Consider the following 25,746-nt stretch of genomic DNA (forward strand, 5'->3'; position numbering starts at 1 on the left):
CGCTAGCTAGTGATACGCATGTTGAAGTGTTTAAATGTGAAATGTACTGATATCTGCAACTTACTTTAAAATACTTCAAAAAAATAAGAAAATGGGCAAAGGACCTGAATAAACATTTCCCCAAAGAAGATATACAGATGGTCCATAAGCACATGAAAAGATGCTCAAGATGCTCAACATCACCAATCAACAGGGAAATACTAACCAAAGCTACCTCACACCCATTAGAATGGCTAGTACTTAAAAGGAAGGAAGGAAGGAAGGAAGGAAGAAATGTTGGTGAGGATATGGAAAAATTGGAACCCTCTGTGCACTGTAGTTGGGAATATAAATGGTGCAGCCACTGTGGAAAACAGCAGAGTATAGCAGTTTCACAAAAAATTAAACAGAATTACCACATGATCCAGCAATTCTACTTCTGAGTATAACACCCAAAAGGACTGAAAGCAAGGTCTTTCTTTTTTTTTGATTGGGGGAGGTAATCGGGTTGGTTTGTTTATTAATGGCAGTACTGGGGATGGAACCCAGGACCTCTTACACGCTAGGCATGCACTCTACCACTGAGCTACGTACACCCTCCCTGTGAGTGCAAGGTCATGAAGAGGTATTTGTACACCTATGTTCACAGCAACATTATTCATGATAGCTAAAATGTGGAAGCAACCCAAGTGTCTGACTGATGGATAAATGGATAAGCAAAATGTAGTATATACATGTATATGATGGAATATTATGAAGAGAAACTCTGACATGCTACAAAATGGATGGACATTGAGGACATTATGCTAGGCAAAATAAGCTTGCCACGAAAAGACAAACACTATGATCCCACTTATACTTACTTAGAGCAGGAGACAAAGTAGAATGATGGGTGTCAGAGGTTGGGGGAGTGGGGAGAATAGGGACTCACTATTGTAGAGTATCAGTTTTGGAAGATGAAGTGCTCTGGAGATGGACAGTGACAATGGCTGCACAACAGTGAATGTACTTAATGCCACTCAACTGTACACTTAAAAATTAACATGGCAAATTTTATGTTATCTGTGTTTTGCTACAATATAAAAAAACTGGAAAAAATAAGGTAGAGTGAGTATAAAGACGTGATAAAGCAAATATAGTAAAATGCTTACAAATGTCAAATCTAGGTAGTGGGCACATGGGTACTTACTGCATGATTCTTTCAACTTTTCTGCATGCTGGAAATCTGTCATAATAAAACAGTGGAGGGCAAAAAAAAAAATCAAAAAAAAATTGTCATCCCTGCTAACACGCACCTGATGCAGAGTAACTAACCTACAGGGTATGAGAGAACCACGAGCCTTAGGGGATGACAGAATATAAAAGCCAATTTAAACTAAATCTTCTAAAAGTTCATTTTAGCCACATTCAATGAGATCATAACAACTGACTACTGTAACACAGTGGGTGACAGATAAGCCTACCCTAGCCCCAAAATGACAAATTAAGCTTTAGCCCCTCCAACATAAATATCCAATATTCTTAAGACATTATTTGAAGCCCTAATTTAAGCAACAAATCATCGATTTCTAAAAAATAACTAATTTGGATAGAAATTAAATCCTAAAAGTGTATCAATCCATAAAATCTGTATACCACATTATTTTCATTCCAGTAAGTGACCAGCACTTAATAGGCATACAATGCCTAATTTCCCCCCAAAAGAAAAGCCAAACATCAAAAACAGTCCATGCATCAATCTCAATTTCAGTTCCTGCTCAGTTGTTTTTAAAGTGAAGAAAAGAAACTCTAATAGGTTAAAAAAAATTCTAATCCAAAAATAAGAGGTTTAGCAAAATTGTCCCTATTTTTCACTATGCCTACAAAGACAGCATTCTCTCTGCATTCTTATTTGTTTTTCTGTGGTTGATTTCTAGTTTCATGCCTTTGTGGTCAGAGAAGATGCCTGAAATAATTTCTATCCTCTTAAATTTGTTGAGCTCTCTGCATTCTGAACAAAGTCACAGTGGGCTAAGAGGTAAAGAGAGTTTAAATGTTATGAAAATGGTGATACATAAAAGTTAGACAAAGAAAAGTCCAAAATTCTTTTGTGAAATCTAAGGGGAGAAAACTGCAACTACTTGTAGGTCCCACCTATCACAGGCAGAAGTAATGCTGACAAAAACATGAAAAGACAATCTAGACCAGCACTGTCCAACTTCCTGAGATAAGGAAAAATGTTCCACACCTACATCACTCAAAATGGCAGCCACCAGTCACAAGTTGCTGCTACTGACCACCTGAAATATGGCTAGCATGAGAATTATACTAAAATTATATTTAATTTTAATTAACTCAAAGTTAGCTAGGCCAAATATGGTTAGTGGGTACTGAAATAGTGTGCAGATCTAGACCATAGACCACATTATCAAGGTTAACTTTTCTCCAACAGAATCTAAAGCTCACTACACACTTAATAAATACTAAGGAAGAAATGGAGAGTCACAAAGGTTTTTGAACAGAACAAAAGCATCAGTTCTGGGCATTTTTCTACGCATTGTATTATGTCAACAAATACAGTTTTCCAATCCACAACATCTCTCTTCTACCCATTCCACTGTATAAACATACTTACTATAAGCAGTCCCCTAGTATTCTAAGTCTAGGTTGCTTTCAATTTTTCACTTACTATAAATAACACTTCAATGATTATCTTATCTTTAAGGACCTGTCCAATTACTCCCTTAAGGTATGTTCCTAAAAGCACAGGTTACCTTCAGTTCATCTCCAGAAAAGCTACAGCAATTTATATTGCTACCAGCAGTATTTGAGAAGTCCATTTCCCCACATCCTCACCAACACTAATTGTCATATTTTTACCATGATGGAGATCTGAGGGGAAAAAATGCTGTTTCATCGTTGATTTAACCTGTATCTAATTTTCATGTGTGACTTGTCATGATAATGTAATTTTCAAAATGGTTAGCCTACTTGTTTCTGAACTGTTTATTGAATAATTAAGTCATCTTTCCCTCACAATCTTGAAATACAATACCACCTTTATCATATACTCAGCACTTTCCATCTGCTATTGAGGGTTCTGAGTGTTTCCCACTGTCCTTTCAAATTTAGTGCCACATGACTTCTTCCCTTTTCCAAATAGCTAACAAGCAATCCATCTCCCATATTCAATAATAAAATTAATTTGTTGAATTCCTTCTATGTACCCAGACACTGGGCTAATCAACTGTCACAATAACCCTTGTTGGAGGTAGAGATTTCCATCACTATTTGAAACTGAACAGATACACCGCAGAGTTAAGCAACTTTCCCCAAAGTCAGTTTGGGGAGAAAAAAAAAAAAAGCTTCTGATAAGAAGGAGTCCCATTTCTCACCACATTCATCTGATAAAGCCAAGGTCTTTAGTGGGGAGGGGTATAGGTCAAGTGGTAGAGCACATGCTTAGCATATACAAGGTCCTAGGTTCAATCCTCAGTACCTCCATTAAAAATTAACTAAATAAAACTAATTACCTTCCCTCCAAAAAACACCTAAACAAAAAGACTTAAAAAAAAAAGGTCTCTAGGTAATGTGTCATAAACCCCCATGAGCATGTCCTATTAACTGAACACTGCAGCTGCAAACATTTTGCTAAAAGTGGAATAGAAAATATCCCTACCAACTACTTTCATCATGCATGTATGTATACTACAACACAAAACAGCCTCCATAGCAAAAAAGGAAGACAATAAACCAGCAATCAATTAAATACATTCACTTCCTCACTCTATACTGTCATTCAATATGGCACTACATTCAAGGCTATTTGAATCATCCTGGCTGGTGAATGATGAAACAATTCACACTTGCTAAAGGTAAAATGTCCAGCAAAAACATGACAAACAAGCATGGAACAGAAATAAAGGAAAAGAACAGGCAAACTAAGTTCTATGCTACAAAGACAAAGCATTCACCATCAACCCAAGAATCAACATATCTACTCAATTTTTCAGGAACATGAGGAATAACACAAATGATTCGCTTTTGCAATTTAAGTTCTTTTGAAGAAAGGTTTTAAGTATTAAGCTTTCATAATAAACCGAAGAGGTTTATCTCTACTTCCTCCATGATTCCTTACTGTCTACCCTCACTATTCAGAAATATACTCAAACTGTTACCACTGACCTAAAGAGATGGCGTTATAGTAAATTTTCACTTTCTAATTACATATTCTGCAATGTCAATTTTTTCAACAAGCCATCTATCTGTGGTGAGCAGGGAAAACAAAACTGAAGACAACTACCTGCCCCACCAAGGGTTTGCAGGCTGTGTCTTGCTTAACTAAACCCTGGGGTAGGGGTGGGAGGACCTTAGGGAACTCAGCTGTTTTATCTTTTTAACAATGAAATGTTAAGCAGAACCCCAAAGTATAAAATATCAACGCAGCACCGCTCTGACTGAAATGGAAGCAGGCTGCTCAGAGCCTGGCAGCTCAGCCTCTTTCCCTCATAGCTCCTAAGGCACTTCCTCACCCCAGAGTATTTTAAAACCTCCTGTCCAACCTATACTTGACTAAACCTACTATAAATTCAAGGACAACAATCATTACCACAACCTACTGATAGTCACCTCAGTTTTACAGAATAGCCTTTAGAGAATGAGTTTTGAATAGAAAATTTTATAAATCAACTTTATAATTCACATAAAATGGATGTACACATTTTAAGGATACAGTTCAGTGAGTTTTGACAAAATATACTGTGTAAACACCACCCCACCCAAACAACAGACTACTTTCATCACTCTAGTAAGTACCCTCTCACCCCTTTGCAATCTCCTCACCCACCACCAAATTATTTTCAACAGGTAGCATAACAGAATCTGAGTAAACTAGGACTTGATAGTGGGAGCACTTCCAGAGACTGCCACCCAGTCAGTCATTGATTTATTCCTGTATCAACTCATCTTTTCTCTCAATATTTACTAAGCCTCTTCTATGTAACAAAGAACATCCTAGATGTGGGGATTCAGCAGTGAATCAAACAATCCCTGCTTTACTCCCTAAAGAGTTGAAGACACAACAGATGAAAAATAAATTACAATGTTCCATAGTAATAATGCACGGGTGGGGGAGGTATTTCGTTGATGAGTGGAGCACTATTATAGATGCAGCAGTCAAGGAAAGCCTCAAAACAGATGTGATACATGCATTAAAAAGGGACATCAAAACCATCAAAGCCAAAGTGACACAGCAACTCCTTGACAGCTAAGCAGTAAGACCTTCAGAGAATGCAAAGTAAGGCTCTGTAAAGAATTAATTTATTACAGCTGAAACAAGAATTTCTTATATTAAAAAATTTACCCGATTATTTTTTTCTACTGAGCAACCCCAGTCTGGCACCTGACCAAAGCTCCTTCATTTTTGAAGTTTTTTCCTGACAGTCCATAGTCTGGTAGCCAAAGATTTTAGTCAAGACTCTTGGACACATCCTTCAGATACATTGGGACCATAATGGAGTAATGGAGTAATGGAGAGTCCTGGAGTGAAGAAATCTCTAAGTTAACTTTACAAAGTAGGCTCACCTCAATGACTTTCTCTATCAATCCTTTATGTATCCTGCCCTCTTAATTGAAAGAGAAAAATTAAATTGAGTTATTAACCCCTCAAAGAACCACACAAGATTACTGAAAGCAAAGCAATGGACTTCACAGAAGCAGACCATATACTGGGGGGAAAAAAAAACCCCACACACTTTGGTTCTTATGCCTCAGGACAGCAGCCAAAAGTCTTCTAATTAGATATTCAGCAACTTCTCTTTGCTTGGCCTTCTATCTTCTGAAACAAGCCAAGTTGTGCAGTTACTGCATTCCTGATGCTAAAAAGCAAATCACGCAGAACAAAAATGAGGACACTGCACATGAGCCAACTAAAAGGCATGGGCAAGGGTCAGATCAAACCTTTTACTTTCTAAAAGCCCTTGAGTTTCTTCAGTTTGGAAACAAAATAATTCAATGTTTTGCATTCCTGCCCTGGCACTGCTCCACCTCCCTCTTCTAAAATTTCTTTCCTTTTTTTTTTTTTTAAAGAAGAAACAAAAGGAAATAAAGCACCAAGACAGAAAAAAAAAATTTTAATGGTGATATAAGGACATGCCCCAACCACAAAAGATGGCTGCAGCAAGCAAACACAGAGGGCCAAGGCTGCCAATCTGAATTTTCAAAGCAGCCTGAATCTACATTTTTACATGAAATCTCCATTTTTTAATGTTGACAACTCATTCAAATTTACAACACTGTGTGAGCCAAACAAAACACATCTGTCAACTGGATTTAGTCCATGAGTCTTCAGTTTTCAACCCCTACCATAAAAAGAAAAATGCATGGTTCTTTCAGTGGTAGAGCTCTAACTTTCTGGTAGAAAGCACATTCTATGCTTCCAATAACACACTAACATCTAAAAATACACTACAAAATATATGAATATACATCTGACACCCCTAACTGTTGGAAGGAAAGCAAGAAGAAAATTAACTCACTCTTTACACACTAAGGTGCTACAATTCTACCACTAAAATAGGAACTGCAAACAAAACCCAATGGAAGAAAACATTAGGAAATGGATATGGATTTTTGTGAAACAGAGCTCACAAATGTTCAGACTCTTCAATGCGTGTATCAGCCCATAACTCCTAGACTAAAAGACACTAAAAGCTGATTTTTCTGTCGCACATTTAACTTTGAAAAAAAAAAAAGTTTCCTTGAAACACTAAGAAAGTCAGTCTTTCAGAAAGGGTACCCATGACTCAACTGTCCTGGTAAGCCATGGGCAACTACTCTTTTATGGGTTATAAAACCTGCATTACAGACTCTAGAGTACTGGTTCTTAAACTGAGACTCTAATGAATATGATGGAAGGTAACACAACCCTTTGAGAAAAGGTACTCCCTCTCAAAAATTTTAGAGTTCTTAAGCTCCTGTAGTCCATGGACCATAGACTGATGTCTTGCTCTAGAGAATATTAAAACTATGTAATCTCCAAACCCTCCGCTTCTTCCCACTAATGCATCTCCACTCCACCTCTCTACTTCGCCAACTACCATCTCCAGGCTGGAGTTGCACAAAGTCTCTTAACTGATAACACCCACAATCCAATTTCCACACCCCTGCATAACAGATTTTTAAATGTAAATCAGAAGGCTTCAATCAATTCCCTAAACAACCTTACCTCTCCATCTCACCTTTAAGCACTCTCCTCATTACGTGTCAGCCACACTTGGCCTCTTTTCAGTTCGGAAAGCACACTAAGTTCCCCATCTTCTAGTTTTGGCACTTGCTGTTCCCTCTACCTGAAATGCCCGCCTTGAAGCCCTACAAAATTGTCTCCTCACTCTCACCAAAAAGAACTTCTCTGACTACCCTTAGGTCTCTCCCTTTTTAGGGTCTATCAAGTGCCCTGCTTGATACCTCCACGTCACTTTCCTCAATTGGTAATTTATTTGCTTATCTGTTGTGTACCCCCCCCACTATACTGTAGGCTCTCAAAAAGTCTCATCAGGGACTGAGAACTAAATCATTCAAATAATGAGTCAGTTTTAGATGTTTACAGAATGAGTGTGTGAAGCAATCTACCAAAAAATCTAGTATTTGAGAGCACAGCATTCCACCACACTTCCTTCAACTCAGGATGTCACTATGCCCAAGAGAAACAGTAACACCTTAAAGTCTGTTAGTGGTTAATTCTATCCATTCTAAAAAAATTAATAAATCGTATGTCTTATGCTCTCCCTTAGCCTCATCCCTCACCATCTCGGTGCTAATTTCGGAAATACTTCAAGTTTCCTCCCTCCAGTTTTCCAGTACAAAACAGAACACTCTTTGTAATTCATCATTTCACTGGCTAAACCAAATTCAGAAAGTACCTGTACTAGCTACTCTAAAAAAGAAATATGCTAGAGAACTGCTATGACTACTGCTGCTGCTGCTACTATTACCACTACTGCCGCTAAAGCTGGACTCTACCTAATCCGCAGTCTAAAAACATTGTCTCCAAAACCGGAGATCTTTCACTGGTGCTGAGATTCAAAAACAACAACAACAACAAAGCAAAGAGATGGAAGTGTACTGGACATAAGAGCTTTTAGTTAAACAGTTCTTTACAAAAACTTCAACTCACCTCTTTTACAAAATACAATCAAGCCTACATGGGTACAGAAAAAGGTTTGTTTTCATATTGCTGAAGTGTGTACACTAGTTCACAAAACCAATTTCCCAACTGTTCCACAAACTAAGCCCAATTTGTTCCACAAGTTGTTCATAGCAGCAGACGTTTTTGGCTCTTTAACAGGCTTCTGCATAATGATACACACATCAGGCCCTCTAGATAACAGGACAGACTACAACAGACAGCATTTCCATAAAAGAAAAGGGAGGGCCATCTGAAAGGGGAAAAAACGATGGCGTGTTACATGTCTTTTCACTCTGGCCTACAATCTATAAATTCTAAAAGTGATGATAATAGTGCTTAACGCACGTCAGGTAATGAGTTAAGTGGTTTTCAATTTATCTCACTTAATCTTCACAGTAACCCTATCAAGTCGTCCCTGTTACTCGCCTCTACTTTATAGATAAGGAAACGAAGGCACCTGGAAGGGATGCCCCTTGATCTGAAACCAAAAGCAGAGCCAAAACTTGAACAAGCAGCCAGCTCCAGGAGCCTTCTGTTATGCAGCCACCAGAAGCTTCATCGGCTCTCCCCCGCCAGGTTCTACCACACTCTCAAGAGGCTTTTCCCTCAATCCAATTAACAACCTCCCCGTAAACACTGAACTATCACTGATGGCTTCCAACTTCTGGCGCTACTCGCCAGCTTCCGCCGCCATGCTCCACCCCTAAGATTTAGAAAGGCAAAGAGTATAGCTGATGAAAGTTGCTAAAGGAGGAGAAGGAAATTACCTCATGCCAGCAGAACACACGCCGATTACCACTGGAACGCAAGTCGGCCTCACGTCCAACCCAAGAGACTGAAACGAAAGTGGGTACACAAACGTTCCCGTGGCTGGTAAATTTGGACTATGCCTCCCCGACCACAAGGCAGAAAAGAACATAAGAGTTACTAACATTTACTGAGTGCCAGCCACATGCGCCCTAGAAGACAGAACCAGGCCAATGAAGATTAGGTTGGGGGAGGGAAGGGCACTCAAGAGTTCCGGGAAAAGGAGAAAACAAGATAATGGGGTTCACACGATTTAAGGGGAGAAATGAAGGAGGTAGAGGCCTCTCCCCAGCAGCTTGAAAGAAGATAAAAGGGTAGGAGCAGCTCCGGAGAAAAGGCAGCCCTCAGCGTCGAGAGCTAGGCCAGAGCGAGGGGAAGCCCTGAAGGGCGGGGAAGGGGAGGAGCCGGAGAGAGCGGGGCCCGCTCAGAAGAGGCCGGGGGTAGGCGCGGGGAAGCGGCTCCGCGCCGAGCCTGCCGGGGACGAGGAGCCAGCGGCCGCAGAGGAAAGAGAAAAGGCTAAACGACTGGAGCCCGTTGGGCTGCCCTAATTCCCATTAGGGGGCCCTCACTCACCTGGGCCTACCACAGCGATCGCAGCTGCAGCCTCGCAACGGCACAACCGGCCCGAACCTCGCCCCCGCCCGACAGCGCGCCCCGCGTCCCCGCTCTGCGACGGCAGTAGCGGCGGCGTCGCCCGAGGCCTCCTGGGAAATGTAGTCCTACGCCCGGACCTCCTAGCCAACTTGACGGTCTAAGAAACTACGTTTCCCACAAGGCATAGCGAGCGTTAGGCCCGCCGCCTTGCGTCACGCGCCAGGTTGTCGGCAGTCACGTGGGCTGCTCTGTTCCATCCCCTCCCCCTGCCTGGGTGGCCTGGGGAAGAAGGAGGGAGGTGGACGGAAGGGGCGGGGGCGCTGCTGACGCCGTCGCCCCCACCATTTTGGAACCAGCCTGGAGGGAGGGCATGAGCCCCACCCACTCGCGGCCTGCCTTCGTTGTTGAGAAGTCTCCGAGGTTGGGAATCCGCTTCCGTGGCTTTGGGTCTCTGCCCTGCTGCCTCTCGCTTTGTGACCTTGAGCCAATCTTCTTCCCTCTCTGAGCCTCAGCTTCCTCCGCTATGAAATGAGACTCGTCATTTCTACCCCCACAGAGTTGTTGCGAGGCTCTGACAAAGTAAGGCACATAGAAAGCGTCTAGTACCTTGAAAGAGCAACCCAAAATGAGGTGGTTTATATTGTGCTAGTGTGACCTATGGCGACCCAGAAGCCCAGGTGGGTACAGCTCTCTGTAGCCTCATCTCCGGCCACCGCTGTTCCCCACTCTCGTGAGAATGAGCGCACATAAAGAGGTTTTCAGAAAGTGTGGTCATGTGAAGCTTATTAGAGTGGGTGCCCTCTCCTGTAGAACCAGAAGTTTCCGGGGGAAGTATAGCCTTGGAATCTGCATTATAAACAAACCTCTCCAGTGTTTCTTATGCACATGCAAGTTTGAGGGCCAGGGTGTTTTACACAGGCTGGTTTCTGCTGGAATTCCTGCCCTACTGAACTAGAATTTTTCACTGAGCTCAAATGTCACCTCTTCTGTGAAGACTTCCAAGTTTACTAGCGCCTCATCTCTGTACTCCCACAGTACTTTTGCACCTTATTTTACAATTATCAAGGATTGTGTTTGTCTTCCTCACCGGACTGTGAGCTCTCTGAGAACAGAGATCAATTTTGACGGATTTCTGCATCCGCAGGGCAAAGTAAACAAAGAAAGTAAACGTGAAAAAATTTTGAAAGCATCTGTTCTTCCTGGGAGAAAAGCTCACCAGGTTCAACTTAAATCTCAAACGGTGCCACATCAGCCCTCACCCTTACTGACCTCAACAGCATTCCTTCCACACTGCTTACTCTTTTTTCCTTTGAGTACTTCCTGTGGGCTGCATGATGTGTAGTGCTCCTTGAAAGTTTCTGATTCAATTTAATTTTCAATTCACAGATTTTCTGAGTGTCTACTATAGGCTATGCCCAGTGCAAAATACTAGGAACACAGTGGTAAACCAGATAGACACAGAAATACATAGTCATTCCTCTTGGCCTGTGAAACACTGTGCTGGATCTCTTCTTAACCTCCCTCCTACCTTTGTACCTTCCCTGGCCCAGAAACTTACCACACGGTTCCAGCCTCTTCCCTCTCCTCATTCAACCTCTCTCCCTGAGTGACCTTTCTCCTTAAGTGATCTGGCATGCTCAGGTAGCTTTTACATCTCTCCTATGTATTTTACTTCCGTATCTACAGCTCAGCATCAACTCAGGTAGCTCTAGATGTTTGAGACTCGCCTGATTGCCCGATGGTATCTCAAACTTAACCTGCCAAAAACTGAGCTCTTTTCTCCAATAAAGCATTATCTAGTTAATTGTGCAGTGAATTGTTTACACATCTGTGTTCTCCAATAAGCTTAGAGCTCTTCTTAAGGAAAAGAACACCTCATTACTCTGTTCATTTACTGAGCTCCTACTATGAGCCAGACCCTATGCTAGAAGCTCAGGAGGAAAATGCTTACAAAAGAAGTGTGGTCCCTGCCTTCGCAAAGCTTATTTCTAAGGAGTCTATCACGTGCATAATTAATTACAAATTGTGACAAGGGCAACACGGGAAAGTATATGATATACATATATATATGTATATTTGGACTATGCCTCCCCTTTATATATATATATATATATATAAAACAACACAGAATAGGGGTTGGCAAACTATGGCCCACAGGCCAGTTCTAGCCCACCTCCTGTTTTTTTATGGCCAGAAGCTAGGAATTTTTTTTTACCTTTCTAAATAGTTGAAAAAAAAATCAACATCAAAATGGTGAAAAGTATATATGAAATTCAGAGTTTAACATCCATAAATTCATTTATGTATTTTCGATGGCTTCTATGACCCTGAGTTGAGTGGTTGTAACACAGACCTGAAAAGCCTAAAATATTTACTATCTGCCCCTTACAGAGAAAGTTTACTGATTCTTAACATAGAATCTGGAGGTCCTGATCTAAGCTTGAAGGTCAGAGGAGGCTTCCCTGAAGAACTGACCCATAAACTTGCAGTTAACCAGGTTGAGAATTGGGGAACAGCCGTCCGGGTAGAAGGAACAACACATGGGAAAGCCCTGTGGCGTGAAGGAGCTTGGCACATCCTAAATATTATTAGGTCTGTCATTGACTCTGGAGTGTAACAGGAAATAAAGCACAGTGAGCCTAATGAGGTCATGAGGAGTCAGATCCTGCTGGGTCTAATAGTCCAGGTTGAGGATATTGGATTTTACTCTGAGAAAAATGGGAAGCCATTGAAAGGTGTATAAGCAGGGGAGGGATTCAGAATTCCTTTTTTAAAGGATTAAATCAATTTCCTGAAGGATTAAGTACAATTCCTATTTTAAAGGATTATTCAGTGTGAGAGTGGGTTAGGGCAAACCAGAATGAAAATGGAAAGACCAATTAGGAGGCTATATCACAGTAGTACAAATGAGAAGACACATGACTTGATCTAGTGTGTTTTCAATGGGCATGAAAAAAAGGGAAGTAAGTTAAAAAGATTCTTAGGAGATCACATCTACTCGTCCTGGTGATTGGATGAAAGAGGGAGAGAGGGAGTCAATGTTGATCCCTAGGTTTCTGGCTTAAGCAGCTATGTGGATGAACATGCTATTACTGCCTCCCTACCCTGCTCTGCTTGTACAAGTCTCCCCACACTCATCACAGTGTACTGAAATCATGCATTACATACCTGTGTCTCCCACAGAGAGCCATCTCCTGGAAGGCAACAATGAGCTTGTTCTTTGTCTTCCTAGGGTCTGGCAGTGAGCTAGGCATAGAATTGACAGCAGTAAATGTGTATGAACTTTTCTTAGTTCTTCTTTCTCTATTGTTTAGAGGTGCTCTCTATCCTGATTGCTCAGGTTCAAAATCTCAGGGGAATCCTGGCTTCCTCTTTCTACCTCATCCACCATATGGTATCAGTCACAAAGTCCAATGTATTCTGCCCCCAGAACATCTGGTGAATCTTCTATTACCCTATTTCAGGCCCTCACATGTTTTAACACACAGAAAGTGATTAGAACAGTGCCTAGACCAGAGTAAGGAGTAAGGCCTCTTTCCCAGCCTCCCTGCTTCCTGCCTCTTTCATCCTGGCCATCCTCCAGGAGGTAGTCAGAGTGCTGTCTCTCAATTACAACACTGATCGTGTCATTCCCTTACTACAGTGCCCTCAAGACCAAAGATCAAATCCTAAATCCTTAATGTGGTCTATAAGGCCCCATTGGTCTAACCTCTGACCATCTCTCCAGCCTCATCTTCACCTGCAAAAGCTTTTCATTGCATTGGGATGAAGGGCAAGTTCAAGGCCTTCCACCTTCTGATCTTCACGTCCTCACCAGCCTCAGCTCTTTCATACAAAATGCTCCAGTCATGTGTGCTCATCCTGACCATACTCTGGGCTTCCTGCCTTCTCATGCCAGCTCATGTCCTTCCTCCCCTGTGGCCCCATCTATCAAGGGCTTGTTTCATCAGTTCAGGGTCCCCCTTCATCAGGAGTACCCCAACATCCTCTCTGCATTTGTTAGATCCTACCCTACATTGTTGTGGTTTCTGCACATTTCATACTTCCACTGCCTGGAAGCAGAAAGAATGGCCATCCGTTGTTGTGCCTGTTCAGCATCCTTCTACTCTTCCTGCCCCGATAACAGTACTCTGATAATCGTATGAGGAGCCTTTACTCCCCTTCTCTGGCTCCAGGGTGAGCAGGTGACTCTGGCTAATCAGCACATTTCATTCATTTGGTCACAGTGACTGGCAGGTGGCTCAAACCAGGTTAGCAGGGGGAATGAACGTCAGCTGGAGATCTATGCTGGATCACTGAGGAAAGGGCCCTCTCTTTCTTCTGGGATTACTAAACCAGAAAAGCAGCAGCCTGGACTTATTAATGGTCATCTTTGCTGTGATTTGGACAGAGCCTTCTTGAGAATGAAGCCAACACAGTTGGAAAACATATTCCTGGCTATACCAGTTGAACCCTTGGATTCAGCGATGCCTGAAAGTAGCAGCGTCTTGACTTTTCCACGCATGAGCCAGTAAATGAATTTGTTTGAGATGGGTTTTTGTCACCTCTAAGCTAGAGTCATGACTAGCAGACTGAAGCTATCTTTTGAGTACAAGAGGGCAGGAAGGAAGGTGAAAAGGAAAATCAGAAGAGACTGGGACTAGCACCAGTGTCCCCCGTGGAAAAGAGGAGGAGTTACCTTTACGTTGCTCAGACCAACCAAAGTGTCTTCACCTCCATCTCTGCTTTGCAAGAGAATCAAACCAAACATTCTGGTCAAGATAACAGTTGCTTGTTTTACTGTTGATCATTGGCAAAAGGAGGCCCTTCACGGCTGAGCTTAAGCAGGAGATGGTTACTCCTTAGTCAGCTGGCTGGCATCTACCATCGGGGAATAGGCTAGTCCAGGGGTTCCCAAGCTTGTCTGCAAATTGGAATGATTTGGGGATATTTAAAAAGTTCCTTGTAAACTGACTATGACTCAATTAAAAAAAGAAAAAAAAATTCCAGCACCCAGACTACATCCGAGACCAAGTAAATCTCAATCTCTAGGGGTGAGACCCAGGCACCACTTTTATTAAAGTTTCCACAGATGGTTCCAACATGCAGACAAGTTTGAGAACCACTTCCCAAAGCTCCCACTCTCCTGTTTCCAAGGCTTATACTCCTATAAAGCAGAGCTTCTTCACCTAGTTGACATTAGATCAACTAGGATTTTTTTTTTAATGTTCATGTCTGGGTCCCATCTCCCAGAAATTCTGATGCAGTTGGTTTGGGGTGGGGCCCCAATACGGGCTGCTATAGACTGAATTTTGTATCCCCCTGCCCCAAACGCATTTGTTGAAACCTAACTCCAAGAGTGCTGGTATCTGGAGCTGGGGTCTTTGGGAGGTGATTAGGTCATGAAGGTGGAGCCTTCATGAATGAGATTAGTGCCCTTATAAAAGGGACTTCAGAGAGTTCCTACCCCCACCCCCATACCCATTCCCTTTCTCATCCACTTGCTTATCCTCTGAGGAGAAGGAATGTTTTGTGGGATGGACAAGGCTGAGAGAAGGTACAACAGGCAAGTAAGACTCAGGCTCCCCCTCCCTTTTCAGATCCTCCTGCCCTTCACATGGTGAATACATGACCAGGGTGCCATCAGATTTCTAGAGGCAAGTCTGGAGCGCCACCTCACTGATCCCCCTCTCAGGGCTGGCCCAAGGACTGGGTAAGTGTGTCTCTCCCGTCTTCCCAAGGTCTAGACATGGGAGGGGAAAGGTTTTGATCTTAGGTCCAAATATAAGCAACTAGCAATTAAGCTGATTTGGCTCTCCATCCTACTGTCTTGACTGGTCTGGTTGAACTCAGGGTGTGTGTGTTAAAGTATCACTCTCACACCCCAGCACTAGCATTTATACCAGCTTCCGTTCATTGGTTCTCTCACTGCATGGGACTGCACTGTGTCCCGAGTCCTCTATTCTCCTAGCACAGAGACTGCCACAGAAGTTCTCAGTATATATAAAATAAATTGACTCAGGTCTTGGCTTAATTCCTGCCCCATTTATGAGATAGGAAGGGATATAAAATATAAAAATGGGATGTATGATCCCTGCTCTCAGGGGTCTCCAGTGACCAACAGCCTTGGAGGGGCAGGGAGGGCTTCCCAAAGGGGAGGCATTTCAGCTGGTACTTGAAGGATGGAGAGGTGCCGCAGGAAAAGTATGAAGCTGCAGAGATTTGAAAGAGTCACTTAAGGGAATATTGTGCTCCCTCAAGGGCACTTGGAAGGGCTGTTCTGGATGGCAGAGCACACACACACCTGTGGGTAAACCAGAGGGCAGGCTTCACTTCAGTTCTCCTCAACCCACCTGTGTGGGCAGATCAAGAGACTGAGCACACTAAACTCAACTGGAATATTTTTATTCAATATATTTAATTCCTTATACTTCAGAAGAGACCTTTATGGCAGAGAGTGAAAAACAGTATGTGTGTTCCTGGAATGTATTCTTGCAATATATTTGATTCCTGTTCATATTGAGTAAATTATTCAACTAGAATTTGACCCAAACTATGTCTTGGGCTTTTCATTAAAAACAAGTCAACGAAGGGAAGAGAAAGTAAATGGGAAATAAAGTAAAAATCAAATCCACTCTTTGCTGGAAAACATTAAAGAAAATACTTTTATATGATATGGACTCAATATTTGCCTCCTTTCTTACAATATATGGTTCAATAAGGTGTATTTCATTATTAATTAAAGGTCAGAAAGAGAAAGAAAAATACTATATGATATCACTCATATGTGGAATCTAAAAAATAAGACACAAATGAACTTATTTGCAAAACAGAAACAAACTCACAGACATAGAAAACAAACTTATGGTTACTGGGGAGAAAGGGGCTGGGAAGGGATAAATCGGAAGTTCAAGATTTACAGATACTAGCTACTATATATAAATAGATAAACAAGTTTCTACTGTATAGCACAGGGAACTATATTCAATATCTTGTAGTAACCTATAATGAAAAAATATGAGAAGGAATATATGCTTATATGTATGACTGAAACATTATACCGTACACCAGAAATTGACACAACACTGTAAACTGACTATACTTCAGTTAAAAAAAAATTTTAAATGTCATTACAATAAAAAAAAAAGAGGGGGGTGGAGAGAGACTGAGCACCCAGTCCTAGACACTTACGGAAGGAAAGGAGGCCCCTAGAATAGGTCCTGTGGACAAGCAGGATGTGGCACCAACCAGCAGCTGCTGTTCTTTTCCCACTCTTAGCTCTGAGCAAGTTCCTCTTGCATTTGGGGGTCACCCGTAAATATAACATCACTGACCCCTCTTGGACTCTGATTTGACAGAGCTGGGTGCCAGCAAAGCCAGTTATTCCCAGGAAAGTCGGAGTCAGGATCATCGCAGGCCCAGCTCCCATCTGGGACTGCAGCCTTGGAAGCTGCCTCCCTGGCCCCCTCTTGCATCAGAAGCAGTGATCTATCTCCCCCAAGCTGCTTGGGAAGAGGGGATTTACTCCTCCCCAGCACATTTTGTTTATTCCCAAGCTGCTGTTTTATCTTTGGCCTAACTCAGTGACTCTCAGCTGGGGTGAATCATGGCTCCCAGTGAACATTTGGCAATGACTGGAGGCATTTTTGGTTGTTACCACCTGGGCAGCGGGGTCAGGGAGTGAGTGTGGAATGGTACTACTGACATCTACAATGGTAGAGGCCAGGGATGCTGCTAATATGGTGTAATGTACAGGACAGGCCCTGACGACAATTATCCTGCTCAAAATATCAACAGTGCTGAGGTTGAGAAACTCTATCTTGCTTAGGGAGAAAAAATTTCATTAACACTAGCTTTAAAATATTCTCACGATCTGGTCAGCAATAACTGATACAAGACTGTTGTCTTGCAATTCATCAATAGATTCATGCTGGCTCTCCTTTCCCCCAGCTCCTGTATGGGGAAGGGTGGAGGTTGTAGGAGTGGGGGAGTGGCTGGATACTGCAGAAGTAGATTGGGGTCAGGTGGGGAGTGAGAGAGGGGGGTTACACAGTGCAAAGAGCATGGGCTTTAGAATCAGATCTGAGTTCATATTCCAGCCTTGACTACTTCTTTAGCTGTGTGACTTCAGGCAAGTGACTTTCCCTCTCTGGGCCTCAGTTTTCTCCTCTGTAAAATAGGACAACTCCTACATTACAAGGTCCAGGCACTCAGCTATTACTATGACTTCATCCTGAGGCAGTAGAGAGCCATCAGAGCTTGGGGGAGGCAAATCAGCTTTGAGTGGTCACTGGGGCAGCCTGGAGGGGAGATTACTTACCCTCACAGTATGTGTGTTTAGTTCCCTCTAGGCAGGTCCAGAAGTCTCAGTCTAGCTGGAATCTCTCCTTTCATGGCCTGTACTCTTCCTTTTCTTTAGTTCTGTGCCTCAGCAGGTTGCTGCCACCAAAGTGGAATGACTATGCGGCAGAGAAATACATAGAGATTGTAATTTGCTCCATTCTTGCTGTGGGTAACTTCCCTCCTTTTTGCCTGGAGGTGGGGACTGAGGCTGTTAAAGGCTTTGAGGTTGCCAGGCACCAAAAGAGATCCCCCAGCCAGGGCTTTTGTTTACCAAGGCCCAGCTCTAGGAGACAGGAAGCTAAATTATTCCAGAGTGCAGGGCTCCCAGGCGCGGGAGGGGAGGAAGTGGGCCCATTAGAGAAGGTTTGATGGTTTTCCCAAGCCTGAGAAAGTGAACAGGGGTCTGAGTGGCTTTGCCGAGCCTGTTGTCTTTCCTTGAGTAAAAGTGACTTTGACCACTCCCACTCTGATCTCCCAAGACCTCTGTCCGGCCTGCAGAGCTGCCGTCTGTGGGGGAGGGGATGGTGTGTGAGTCGTAAGAGTAGTGGCTTGGGAGTCACAGCAAAAGATCACGGTGGCTAAGCCAAGCAGGTCCATGAGGATAAATCGAAGTCGACTGAAGATCAAACAGTCCTCCCCTGAATGTTGTAGACTGGATAAACACAGGAATTAAACATAGTGCCTCAGAGGGGTGGGAGCATTATAAAAAATTAAGTTATGTAAATTTACAGTTAAATGAAGTGTATTCAAAGGTAATAACATTGAAAGTGTGTCACTTCCTATTATTTTACTACACTTTGCTATGACATATGCTCTTGGGGTTATTCCTATTGACATGGTAGAAGCACTACATAATAGGGCAGACCTCTTTCCAGCAGCACCTTCAGTGACATCAGGTTGGCAGCTTGAAGCTGCCCATGGTGGGAGTATTTACACCATGGAAATTGGCAAATGCTACAAATCAGGTTTCTTCCTAACACCACCCCCTCCCCACAAGCCGTTTGAAAACATTTTACCAGCACAACACTGAGTAGAGGATTCCTCAAACATGACTGTGATTGAATTTCCACCAGCTTGGCTGGCAGAGGGTTTGGAACAGATAATGTGATTCAGAGAAGTAAACAAATACAACTTGTCTTACATCCGAGTATTGTGGGTAAAATGCACACTTGCTACGAACATCAAGTCCAGACTTACTTGGAGACTCATCTCTGCCTCCTCCCTTAGAGACAAGAGCGTGCACCCACTTACAAAACACCCTCTAGGGCACCTCAAAACACTCTCTGGTGCCTTCTGGGTGGAACAAGACCAGAAATGCCATGAGGGCAGGGACTTTGTTCGCAACTGCCGCAGCAGACCTGCAGACCCCTTCTCAGTGTTAGCAGCTCTCCCAGTTTCCCTGGCTTCTGAGTTTAGGCAGTCGAAGTCACGCTGGGGCAAAGGGGTGCACAAGGGCTGGTTCTAGATGGGAAAACAAGAACGAGCCAGAAACCAGGAATTGCCTCTCAAGCACATGGATCTACTTGGGAGCAGGGAAGGTTGTCAGTCAGGGGCAGTTCCTCCCCAGGGAACATTCGGCAATGTCTAGAGACATTTTTTGTTGTCATACCTGGGGAAGAGTGCTACTGGCAGCTGGTGGGCAGAGGCCAGGGACGCTGCTAAACATCCTATGATGTGCAGGACAGGCGCCCCTAATCTCATATTCAGAGAATTATCCTGCCCCAAACATTGAGAAACCCTGGGATACGAGACACAGTGGGGAGAAATTCAGACAGGGGAGGGTCTAGGAAGAGATAAGGAAAAGGTCTACTGGCCCAGGAGCTGTTGAGCCCTCCCTCCCCCACAACACACGTTTCTGTGTGGCCAGTCAGTCCCTTATTCTGCGCCTTGTCCTGTTTTTCTAGTCTGTCTCTGGTAATGTCCTTGTTTATCTCTGTTTATCTCTTGGTCTCGTATTCTCACTCTCAGTGGTGCCATCTGCTCTGGCTGGATCCTTGTGTTCTGAGACCTGAGACAAGCCTCTGGCATTCGTACTCCCTCAGCCCACGCTAATCACTCCAGCTGCCTCAGCCTGGGAGTTGGGCCAGGAGGTTGATGAAGGGGGAGGATGTAAAGACAGGGGGCCTAAAGGTCCCCACTCTTCCCACCACCCATCCTGCCTTTGCCCCAAGGGCCCTGCTGCCTGTCTCCATGAGGCCAGGAGCTCCAGCCTGCTGTCACCCCCAGGGCCTGGGAGCTAAGTCAGCCTGTCCAAGTGGCCTTGCTCTGCCCACTAACCCCTTCCTCCCCACCCCACCCCCAGCTCCTTAAATTTCTCCTCTAGCCTAGTCCAGCAGCTGTTACGAAACAACTGGGAGCTCGGCAGTTCCTCCCTCCCAGTCCTGCCCTGGGCAGTAAGTGACACCAGGCTCATGACTGCCACTAAGCCCAGTAACTTCTGCCAAGTGACCAGGCACTTTTGGCCTCTGCCCTGGTCCTGGTTTCCAGGACCCAGAGCCCAGAGATCAGAGCCAGGATGTGGTACCCTGTACTTGGAACCCAGCGCTCAGCATCCAGACACAATTACCAGTGCCCATCACCAGGACCCAGCCCTCAGTGCCTGGTGCCAGGGCTGCCTACCCTGCACCTTGCACTCACCTCCTCTGGCAGACCCTGGGGGCCTGTATACTGGGCCAGCAGGGTCCAGGATGGGCACCGTGTAAAGCCAGAGATGCTGCAGAAGAGTCTAGTGGCAAGTTTTAAAACCAACTGGAAATCATTCAAATGAAGATTTAAAATAAAAATTGTGGGGGGAGGGTATAGCTCAGTGGTAGAGTGCACGCTTAGCATGCACAAGGTCCTGAGTTCAATCCCGTACCTCTGTCAATATAAATAAAGAAACCTAATTACCACCACCCCCAAAAAATAAATGAATAAAAATAATTAAGATAAAAATTGGGGAAAGGACCAGCAGTATGGACAGAGGGAGGGGAAAGGCCAGGGTATATAGGGCTGCCAGATAAAATAGAGGATGCCCAGTTACATTTGAATTCAGGTAACAACAAAGACTTTTTCAATATAAGATGTCTCATGTCATATTTGGAACATACTTCTAGTAAAAAAGTATTCCTATTTATTTGAAACAGGGGTCTTACATTTTGATTTCTTAAATCCAGTAACTCCACGGGGTGAGGTTGTGGGGATAAGACTCTCCCCCCACCCTTCACCTGGCTTATATTCCAGCAGTCTCAGGTGGGGAAACAGGAAGTGTTCCTTATCTTGTCGGTAGAGGGAACTTCATGGGATTCTATTTTTTATTGTTTTGACTTTTATATATCTTCTAATTTTCTTTAAGAAGTCAGCATGAATTTACAGCTAAAAACCATGTTAAGGGGAAATGGGGATGAAAGATAAATTAGGAGTTTGGGATTAGCAGATACAAACTACTATGTATAAAAAGATAAACAACAAGGCTTCACTGTATAGCACAGGGAACTGTGTTCAATATTGTGTAATAAACTATAATGAAAAATAATACGAAAAAGAATATATAAGTGTATAACTGAATAACTTTGCTGTACACTGTGTTGCTAACACATTGTGAATTAACTATACTTCAAAAATAAAATGTTATGGACACTATGTCTTGTCTAGATTATTGCAATATTCCCCTTTCACTCCCTCTCTAAAATGAGTTTTTTGACCAAGTAATACAGTCACATGCTTTAAAATTCCATAGGGACAACAGAATAGGCGATGCAATGTCATTTCCACCCCTGCCTCTCGGCCACCCTGTTCTTCCCCCCACTTCCCTGTTTCCTTCCAGAGACACCTTATTGCCACAGCCTTGTAACTGTCTTCCTGCCTCCATTCTGGCCCACCTGTCTCCATATTATGGCCAGCTGGTGTTTCACCTCCAATCATGTTACCTGCCGACTTAAAACCGTGCTGTGGTTTTCCATGCTGTGGGACAGAGAGTAAACTTCCCAGCTAATTGGAATAGAAGGTGCTTGGTACCTGAGTCCTGTCCAGCTTCTGGGACACTTGGCCACATCCCCGCTGGTCTCACACACCACCAGAGAAACACCATCCGCTCATTAGTTAGTGTCCTTCACTCCCCCAACAGTTCTGGCTTCCACATTCTTGCTCATCTTTATCTCTGTCAGACTTTTATTGCACATAGACAGCATCCACAGTGTGCCAGGCACGGGGGACTACAAAGGACATGGTAGACAACAAAACTAAAATGTCCCTGCTCTTGTGAATCAGGTTCTGGCAGAGGAGCATTTAATAGATAAAGCCCTTGCCATGCTAGGGTATGTCCAGAGTCCTGGGGTCAAAGAAGGCTTCCTGGAAGAAGTGATATTTAACATCTGGACAGTCATCAGCCAACAAGGAGGGCAGTGGGGCAGGCAGGGGAGAGTGTCCCAGGCTGAGGAAACCGTTTATGCAAAGGCCCTGAGACATCGGGAAGAGTCACAAACCAGGGCTGGGGGAACACAGAGAAGAGAGGAAGAGAATAAGAGCCACCGGGTGAGCAGCCCCCAGCAAGCCACTCTACAGGGCGTGCCTTTAATCCAGGACAGTGAGAGGGCCTGGAACAGATTTATGCCAGGGAGCATGTGGGCAGATCTGTGCCTATTCTGGAGAGACTAGATTGAAGGAGATGACCTTGCTGCTCTCTCTTGGATGACAGAAATGACAGCAGCCTGGGCCAGCATGGGGACAGAGTCAGAGATATTGCAGAAGGAGTGACTTTCCAGGGGTCTGGCTTGAGAGACTGGTGGATCCTGCTGATGTTCTCTGAGGCCAGTTTTGGACTTTTGGAATTGGTGGTGCAGGCAAGATGTCCAAGCCGAGATGTCCAGAAGACACATATACAGGTTGTCAACCTCAGGAAAGAGATCTGGACCAGAGAGTCTTGTTTGGGAGTCATCAGTGTAACCTTAACAATGAAAATGTTATCTAGCCCTTGATGAGAACTTACCAGGTGTTAGATGCTTTTCTAAGTTGTTTACATACCTTAACTTATTGATTCCTCACAACAACCCTATGAGGTATGTGCCCTCGCTCTTGCCATTTTACACATGGGGGAAAAAAAGTTAAGTGCTGTAACCAAGGTTACACAACTACTAAGTGATGGTGCCAAGGTTCCAACCCCAGATGTCCATCCCCAGGACCCATGCTCTTAACTGCACCATAGTTTCTCACCGAGACAGTAGTTTAAGCCCCAGAAGTAGATGAAATCAGCTTCAGAACTGTGAGAATCCTGCTGTTAGATAAGTTTCTCTAAAGTGCTAGTGTTTAATTAATTAGTGTTTTCAAATTAATTTCCATACAAAAACTAACTTGAAATGAATCACAGACCTAAACATAAGGGCTAAAACTATCAACTCTTTGAAGAAAACATACAGGAAAATCTTTACGACAGTGGATTTGGCAATGATTTGTTGGATGTGATACTAAAAGCCTGGGCAATAAAAGAAAAAATAGATCAACTGGGCTTCATCAAAATCAAAACCTTTTGTGCATCGGATACTATCAGTAGACTGAAAAGGCAGCCCATAGGATGGGAGAGAATAGTTGTATATCACATATCTTATAACTAATTAATATCCAGACTATGTAAAGAATTCCTAAAACTCAACAACAGTAAAACAAACAACTCAGTTAATAAATGGACAAAAGACTTGAAGATATACAAATAGCCAGAAAGAGAAAGAAAAACACCACATAGTATCACTCATATGTAGAATCTAAAAAAAAGAAGAAAAAAAAAAAGGACACCAAGAATTCATCCACAAAACAGAAACAGATTCACAGACATAGTAAACAATCTTATGGTTACTGGGGAAAAGGGGTGGGAAGGGATAAATGTGGGAGTTTAATATTTGCAAATGTTAGCCACTATATATAAAAGCAGATTTAAAAAAACCAAGTTTCTTCTGTATAGCACAAGGAACTATATTCAATATCTTGTAATAACCTTTAATGAAAAAGAATATGGAAACAAATATATGTGTGTGTGTACGTGTGTGTGTATGTATGTGTGTGTATATATATATATTTACATACCCATCTCTAAGTCATATATATATATGACTGGGACATTATGCTGTATACCAGAAATTGGTACATTGTAACTGACTGTACTTCAATTTTAAAAATATCATCTTTGGGCAGAGGGTATAGCTCAAGTGGTAGAGCACATGCTTAACATGCATGAGGTCCTCGGTTCAATCCCCCATACCTCCTCTAAAACTAAATAAATAAATAGACCTAATTACCTCCCCCTACACAAAAAAAATACCATCCTCCATAAAAAAAAAAGATACAAATAGCCCATAAGCACATAAAATGATGCTCAATATCATTAGGGGAATGCAAATCAAAGCTACAATTAAATACCTTTAATTCCCAGTACCTCCACTAAGAAAAAGAAATAAAACTAATTACTCGGCCCCAAAACAAACAAACAAAAACCTACAATGAAATACCACTGCACATACCATGAGGATGACTAGCATTAAAAAAATAGTAACAAGTGTTGGGGAGGATGTGGAGAATTTGGCACCCTTGTGTATTGCTGGCAGGACTTTAAAATGGTACAACCACTATGGAAAATTAAACATAGAATTGCCATGTGACCCAGCAATTCCATGATTCTGGAATTGAAAGCAGGGACTTAGACATTTGTATACCCATGTGCATAGAGCCATTATTCACAGTTGCCAAAGGTGGCAATAATCCAAATGTTCATCAACAGATGAATAGATGTGGTAAACACATACAATGGATTATTATTCAGCTTTAAGAAGGAATGGAATTCTGACACATGTTATAACATGGGTGAACCTTAGAGACATTATGCTAAATGAAATAAGCCAGTTACAAAGGGAGAAATACATGATTCCACTTGTTTGAGGTACCTAGAGTAGTCAAATTCATGGAGACAGAAAGTAGAATGGTGGTTGCCAGGGTCTGGGTAGAGGAGAGAATGAGGAATTTGTGTTTAATAAGTACAAAATTTCAGTTTGGGAAGACAGAGAAGTTTCAGAAATGGGTAGTGGTGATGGTTGCACAACAATTTGAATGTACTTAATGCCACAAAACTATTCACTTAAAAATGGCTAAAATCTGGGGGAAAGGGGGTGGGAAGTGATAAATTTGGGAGTTTGAGATTTGCAAATGTTAACCACTATTTATAAAAAATAGAAAAAAAAATTTCTTCCGTATAGCACAGTGAACTATATTTAATATCTTGTAATAACTTTCAATGAAAAGGAATATGAAAACAAAAATATGTATATATATGCCTGACTGGGACATTGTGTTGTGCATCAGAGATTGACACATTATAACTGATTATACTTCAATTTTAAAAAAAGAAAGTAAAAAATGGCTAAAATGGTAAATTTTATGTTATGTATATTTTATGACAATAAAATGTCAGAATTCTACCTAATAAAACTGAAAAAGGAGGAAAAAAATCAGAAAGAAATGAAGATAAAATGGATAACTTCTACTTTGAAAGATATTTAAATTTGTAAAAACATTTCATGTTTGAATTAAAATTTGCACTTTGCAAACAAAAATTTTACAACTTACAGTTCCCCAGTGTTTGAAATTTTAAACACTAAATTCTGGTTACTGTTGAGTTTTAACAATGGATAAGAAAGTTTTATTAGCACAAGTGGTCACACAGAATGATAGAATTGAAGTACCTTAAGTTCTGTTTCTTTATCACTGTCATCGTTTATTCTGAAACTACTGTTTACACTCAGGAATATGTCGTGTCACAGAGTTGGAGACACCAACTGAGCCCAAAGCAAGCTTGAATTCTTAAGAAATTACTTTCGTTCTTTCAGCCATCTTGGAGACTATGGAGGCCTGCGGGGAAC

The 25,746-nt window shown here is 42.5% G+C and overlaps 1 protein-coding gene across 5 annotated transcripts in view; it reads right to left on the minus strand.

Annotated features, from left to right (window-relative positions):
• Window positions 1–9,619, minus strand: part of THRAP3 (thyroid hormone receptor associated protein 3) — a 64,928-nt gene extending 55,309 nt beyond the window's left edge. For 3 of the 5 annotated variants that reach the window (XM_064493754.1, XM_010977534.3, XM_010977533.3), the window contains exons 1-2: window positions 9,524–9,619; window positions 8,911–8,978 (exon numbers count right to left, since the gene is read on the minus strand). The gene's annotated coding sequence lies outside the window, so the exon portion shown is untranslated. Of the gene's footprint in view, window positions 1–8,910; window positions 8,979–9,075; window positions 9,312–9,523 lie in introns of those variants that run through there. The other 2 variants (XM_031464753.2, XM_031464751.2) reach the window with 2 other exon arrangements.
• Between the last annotated feature and the right edge of the window lie 16,127 nt (window positions 9,620–25,746).

This window comes from Camelus dromedarius, chromosome 14 (genome assembly GCF_036321535.1).
Source record: "Camelus dromedarius isolate mCamDro1 chromosome 14, mCamDro1.pat, whole genome shotgun sequence".
Lineage (NCBI taxonomy): Eukaryota > Metazoa > Chordata > Mammalia > Artiodactyla > Camelidae > Camelus > Camelus dromedarius.